Source organism: Balaenoptera musculus, chromosome X (assembly GCF_009873245.2).
Source record: "Balaenoptera musculus isolate JJ_BM4_2016_0621 chromosome X, mBalMus1.pri.v3, whole genome shotgun sequence".
In the NCBI taxonomy this organism is placed as follows: Eukaryota; Metazoa; Chordata; class Mammalia; order Artiodactyla; family Balaenopteridae; genus Balaenoptera; species Balaenoptera musculus.
The window spans coordinates 35,761,877-35,769,089 of NC_045806.1; the positions used below are offsets into that span (position 1 = coordinate 35,761,877).

Here is a 7,213-nt window from a genome sequence, read left to right on the forward strand (position 1 = left end):
GAAATGCACAACCTGCCGAGACTGAACCAGGAAGAAACAGAAAATATGAACAGACCAATCACAAGCACTGAAATTGAAACTGTGATTAAAAATCTTCCAACAAACGAAAGCCCAGGACCAGATGGCTTCACAGGCGAATTCTATCAAACATTTAGAGAAGAGCTAACACCTATCCTTCTCAAACTCTTCCAAAATATTGCGGAGGGAGGAACACTCTCCACCTCATTCTACGAGGCCACCATCACCCTGATACCAAAACTAGACAAAGATGTCACAAAGAAAGAAAACTACAGACCAATATCACTGATGAACGTAGATGCAAAAATCCTCAACAAAATACTAGCAAACAGAATCCAACAGCATATTAAAAGGATCATACACCATGATCAAGTGGGGTTTATTCCAGTAATGCAAGGATTCTTCAATATACGCAAATCAATCAACGTGATACACCATATTAACAAATTGAAGGAGAAAAACCATATGATCATCTCAACAGATGCAGAGAAAGCTTTCGACAAAATTCAACACCCATTTATGATAAAAGCCCTGCAGAAGGTAGGCATAGAGGGAACTTTCCTCAACACAATAAAGGCCATATATGACAAACCCACAGCCAACATCGTCCTCAATGGTGAAAAACTGAAACCATTTCCACTAAGATCAGGAACAAGACAAGGTTGCCCACTCTCACCACTATTATTCAACATAGTTTTGGAAGTTTTAGCCACAGCAATCAGAGAAGAAAAAGAAATAAAAGGAATCCAAATCGGAAAAGAAGAAGTAAAGCTGTCACTGTTTGCAGATGACATGTTACTATACATAGAGAATCCTAAAGATGCTACCAGAAAACTACTAGAGCTAATCAATGAATTTGGTAAAGTAGCAGGATACAAAACTAATGCACAGAAATCTCTTGCATTCCTATACACTAATGATGAAAAATCTGAAAGTGAAATTAAGAAAACACTCCCATTTACCACTGCAACAAAAAGAATAAAATATCTAGGAATAAACCTACCTAAGGAGACAAAAGACCTGTATGCAGAAAATTATAAGACACTGATGAAAGAAATTAAAGATGATACAAATAGATGGAGAGATATACCATGTTCTTGGATTGGAAGAATCAACATTGTGAAAATGACTCTACTACCCAAAGCAATCTACAGATTCAATGCAATCCCTATCAAACTACCACTGGCATTTTTCATAGAACTAGAACAAGAAATGTCACAATTTGTATGGAAACACAAAAGACCCCGAATAGCCAAAGCAATCTTGAGAACGAAAAATGGAGCTGGAGGAATCAGGCTCCCTGACTTCAGACTATACTACAAAGCTACAGTAATCAAGACAGTATGGTACTGGCACAAAAACAGAAATATACATCAATGGAACAGGATAGAAAGCCCAGAGATAAACCCACGCACATATGGTCACCTTATCTTTGATAAAGGAGGCAAGCATATACAGTGGAGAAAAGTCAGCCTCTTCAAAAAGTGATGCTGGGAAAACTGGACAGGTATATGTAAAAGTATGAAATTAGAACACTCCCTAACACCATACACAAAAATAAACTTTAAATGGATTAAAGACCTAAATGTAAGGCCAGACACTATCAAACTCTTAGAGGAAAACATAGGCAGAACACTCTATAACATAAATCACAGCAAGATCCTTTTTGAGCCAGCTCCTAGAGAAATGGAAATAAAAACAAAAATAAACAAATGGGATGTAATGAAACTTAAAAGGTTTTGCACAGCAAAGGAGACCATAAACAAGACAAAAAGACAACGCTCAGAATGGGAGAAAATATTTGCAAATGAAGCAATTGACAAAGGATTAATCTCCAAGATTTACAAGCATCTCATGCAGCTCAATAACAAAAAAACAAACAACCCAATCCAAAAGTGGGCAGAAGACCTAAATAGACATTTCTCCAAAGAAGATGTACAGATTGCCAACAAACACATGAAAAGATGTTCAACATCACTAATCATTAGAGAAATGCAAATCAAAACTACATTGAGGTATCACCTCACAGTGGTCAGAATGGCCATCATCAAAAAATTGAGAAACAATAAATGCTGGAGAGGGTGTGGAGAAAAGGGAACACTCTTGCACTGTTGGTGGGAATGTAAATTGATACAGCCACTATGGAGAACAGTGTGGAGGTCCCTTAAAAAACTAAAAATAGAACTACCATATGACCCAGCAATTCCACTGCTGGGCATATACCCTGAGAGAAACATAATTCCAAAAGAGACATGTACCACAGTGTTCATTGCAGCTCTATTTACAATAGGCAGGACATGGAAGCAACCTAAGTGTCCATCATTGGATGAATGGATAAAGAAGATGTGGTACATATATACAATGGAATATTAGTCATCCATAAAAAGAAACGAAATTGAGTTATTTGTAGTGAGGTGGATGGACCTAGAGTCTGTCATACAGAGTGAAGTAAGTCAGAAAGAGAAAAACAAATACCGTATGCTGACACATATATATGGAATCTAAGAAAAAAAAATGGTCATGAAGAACCTAGGGGCAAGACGGGAATAAAGACACAGACCTACTACAGAATGGACTTGAGGATATGGGGAGGGAGAAGGGTAAGCTGTGACAAAGTGAGAGACTGGCATGGACATATATACACTACCAAACGTAAAATAGATAGCTAGTGGGAAGCAGCCACATAGCACAGGGAGATCAGCTTGGTGCTTTGTGACCACCTAGAGGGGTGGGATAGGGAGGGTGGGAGGGAGGGAGATGCAAGAGGGACGAGATATGGGAACATATGTATATGTATAACTGATTCACTTTGTTATAAAGCAGAAACTAACACATCATTGTAAAGCAATTATAGTCCAATAAAGATGTTAAAAAAAAAAAGAAATGGTGCTGGCCTCAGTGTTCATAGCAGTACTATTTACAATAGCAAAGACATGGAAGCAACCTAAATGTCCATTGACAGAAGAATGGATAAAGAAGATGTGGTACATATATACAATGGAATATTACTCAGCCACAAAAAAGAATGAAATAATGCCATTTGCAGCAACATGGATGGACCTAGAGGTTATCATACTAAGTGAAGTAAGTCAAAGACAAATACCATATGAAATCACCTATATGTGGAATGTTAAAAAATGATACGAATGAACTTATTTACAAAACAGAAATAGACTCACAGACATAGAAAACAAACTTATGGTTACCAACGGGGAAAGGGCAGAGGGATAAATTTTGAATTTGGGATTAACAGGTATATAAAATAGATAAACAGCAGGGAACTGTACTCAATATCTGGAAACAACAGGGAACTACATTCAATATCTTATAATAACCTATAATGGAAAAGAATCTGAAAAGAATATATATATCTGAATCACTTTGCTGTGCACCTGAAACACTGTACATCAACTATACTTCAGTAAAATTTTTTTAAATTTTTAAAAAAAGAAGTGATGCTGGGACATCTAGATATCCACTTGCAAAAGGATGAAGTTGGACACTTACCTCACAACATACACAAAAAATTTATTCAAAATGGATTAAAGACCTAAACGTAAGAGTTTAATCTATAAAACTCTTAGAAGAAAATATAGGAGTAAATCTTCATGACCTAGGGTTAGGCAATGGATTCTTAGATACAACACCAAAAGCACAAGCAACAACAGAAGAGATAAATTAAACTATACCAAAACTAAAATCTTTTGTGCTGCAAACAATACTGTCAAGAAAGTGAGAAGACAAAGGACAGAAGGAAATTTTGCAAATATATCCTTAAGAAGGGACTTATATCCAGAATATGTTTTTTTTAAAAAAACTCTTAAAACTCAATAATAAAAAGATAACCCAACCTAAAAATGAGCAGAGGATCTTTTTTTTTTGGCATTAAAAATCATAAGTTTATTTTTTCAATGACTATGTGACTAAAAAAGATGGTATTTAAGAGCAAATATTATATACAGGTATTTTTAAAAGCTAAGGGTTTCTCTAAAATATAGAAAAAAATTAAATCTTGCTTTTCTGACAGGCTGATACACTCAACAGACTACAATACTCTTATATAGAGCAACTTTATAAAATCTATTAGAAACATTATTCTACCAAGACACTTTGGAACCAAATCTCAGCAATCTTCAGGGAAGACAGTAACCCTGATTCCTGGATCATCATGATCATCATTTTCAAGTTATCATTTTCTTCAGTAATACATTTGCCATGTGCTTCTTCTGGGTTTCTTTTTTTCTTATGAGTATATGATGAGTTATTTTTCTCTTTGATTTTCTCTTTGGGATGTGAGGTAGTAGAAATAGTTTCTCTTTACAAAGCATGTTATAGGCAGTTGTAAAACCTTTCAATTCTCTTCTTGCTTTCCTACATTTTTTGATTTGCTTATCTTTAACAGGAAGTCGATATATTCCCCTGTCACCATCAGTTTTCCTTTATGGCTTAATGGAACTTCTAAGCCATGTGTGCTCCAGACAGCCAACATAGTCTTTCCTCTCTTTCCCACTATTATGCCAGAGTTCCTGAAAGCAGAATCTATTGCCACTGAATGCTATAAATTCAAGTATAATCACAAAATTTTACCAGAATCTGTGCATCCTGCAACTGTTGACACTGCACATGAAGAACAAGTGGTTCAAATTTCAAAATGGCACCACCATTCGCTTCCTTTAGGGCTACAATCACGTCATCTTTCACGCACAGTTTGTGTGTAACCAGTAGCCAGCAACGATTTTGTTTCTGAACCTCAAAACCATTTATACCCCCGTCTGGGAGAAGGATGCAGCCAGCGCAGGAACTGGTGGTGAAAAACTGTTCTCGCCCAGTCAAGGGCTGCACAAGCTCTACCACATCCTCGTCCACACTGCCTTTCCGGCTGAGGCCCACTTTGCTCAGACACTTGCACCTTCCATCTCTTGAATGCTGCACTACTATCCATGCAAGGAGGGAGTTAGGGTCTGCACTTTCACATTAGCCTCGCCTTTCCCTGGGGGCAGCCATACTGAAGCCAGTGGTGGCCAGAAATGTCCAAACTCTAGAGGATCTGAGTAGACATTTCTCAAAAGAAGATGTACATGCCAATAAAAATGTGAAAAGATACTTCAAAACTGGGATGGGGGAAGAACGTGAAAAGATGCTCAATATCATTAGTCATTAGAAAAATGCAAATCAAAACCACAATGAGATACCACTTTCCACCCAATAGGCTAGCTATAATCAAAAATACACATGATAATAAGTGTAGTGACGATGTGGAGAAATTGAGACCCTTATACATTGTTGGTGGGAATGTAAAATGGTGCAGCTGCTTTGGAAAACAATTTGGTAGTTGCTCAAAATGTTAAACATATAGTTACCATATGATCCAGCAATTCCACTCCTAGGTATATACCCAAGAGAAATGAAAACATAAGTCTGCACAAAAACTTGTATGTGAATGTTCATTGCAACATTATTCATAATAGCCAAAAAGTGAAAATAACCTTGTATTTGTTTCCTAAGGCTGCAGTAACAAATCACCACAAACTGGGTGGCTAAAAACAACAGAAATTTATTCTCTCACAGTTCTGGAAGCCATAAGTCTGAAATCAAAGTGCTGGTAGGGCTGTGCTCCCTCTGAAGTTTCTAGGGCAGAATCCTTCCTTGCCTCTTTCAGTTTTTGGTGTCTCCAGTGGTTCCTTGGCTTATTGTGACCCCATCAATCCAATCTCTGCCTTGATCTTTACGTGTCTCCTCCTTCTCTCTCTCTCTCCTCTATGTGTCTCTTATAAGGATATTTGTCACTGGATTTAGGGCCCACTAGGATGATCTCATCTTGAGATCCCTAACTTAATTACATCTGCAAAGAACCTTTTTCCAAATAAGGTCATGTTCACAGGTTCCAGGGGTTAAGAGATGGACATATCTTTTTGGAGGCCACCATTCAACCCTCTACAAACCCAAAGGTCCATCAACTGATGATGAGTAAACAAATATGGTTCATCCATACAATGGAATATATTTTGGTGATAAAATGTACTGACACATGCTACAGCATGGATTAACCTTGAAAACATTATACTCAGGGAAAGAAGCCAAAGGCCACATGTGGTGCAATTCCATTTAAACAAAATGTCGCGAATAGGCAAATCAATAGAAACAGAAAGTAGATCGGTGGTTGCACAGGGTTGTTGGAGCCTTAGGCAGGCTGGGGAGCAACTGCTAATGGGAATAGGGTTTCTTTTTGGCAGAATGAAAATGTTCTAAAATTATATTATGGTAATGATTGCACAACTCTGTGAATATACTAAAAACCACTGAATTGTGCATTTTAAATGGGTGAATTGTATGGTATGTGAATTATAATCTCAATGAAACGGTTAAAAGTGAGGAATTAAAAAATGAATGTAATGAATTGAAATACATGACATATGCTAAAAATCCATAGGCTCGTAATGATTTTTTTAAAAAGCTCTTTGGTCATCTTTAGACAATATTGGTGAATAAAGGTAAGGAATACAAGCACTTATTCTGCCTTTCTTATATGAACTGTACTTCAGGGTATCCAAACAGTTGATAAAAGAAAGTTCTTTATTACAGAAAAATTCCCACTAATAAAGGCAGAAGAAATGACAATTAGAATCTCACAAATTTGTAAGCCCTAATGAAATAATGGATCAAGGCAATGTTTTCCATCAGGTGAAAGGCTGATGGAAACTTTAAAAGAGGGACTAACATCACCAGAATCTGATGATTAATCTTAGCATCACTAAAAATGGGACAGCCAGACGTTACAGGCCTCCTGATATGGTGCAAAAGGAAGTACACAGTACTACTTACAAAATATTTTTTTTTAATTGAAGTATAGTTGATTTACAATGTTGTGTGTTTCAGGTGTACAGCAAAGTGATTCACATATATTTTTTTTCCAGATTCGTTTTCCTTATAGGTTATTACAAAATATTGAGTGTAGTTTCCTGTGCTGTACAGTAGGTCCTTTTTGGTTACCTATTTTATACATAGTAGTGTGCATATGCTAATCCCAAACTCCTAATTTATCCCTCCCTCACCCTTTCCCCTTTGGTAACCATAAGTTTGTTTCCTATGTCTGTGGGTCTATTCCTGTTTTGTATATAAGTTCATTTATTAGAACATTCTCTAACACCATACAAAAAAATAAACTCAAAATGGATTAAAGACCTAAATATAAGAC

At 36.6% G+C, this 7,213-nt stretch overlaps 1 pseudogene; it reads right to left on the reverse strand.

The window, feature by feature from the left end:
* Positions 1-4,141: 4,141 nt before the first annotated feature.
* LOC118888266 lies at positions 4,142-4,960 on the reverse strand (annotated as a pseudogene).
* Between the last annotated feature and the right edge of the window lie 2,253 nt (positions 4,961-7,213).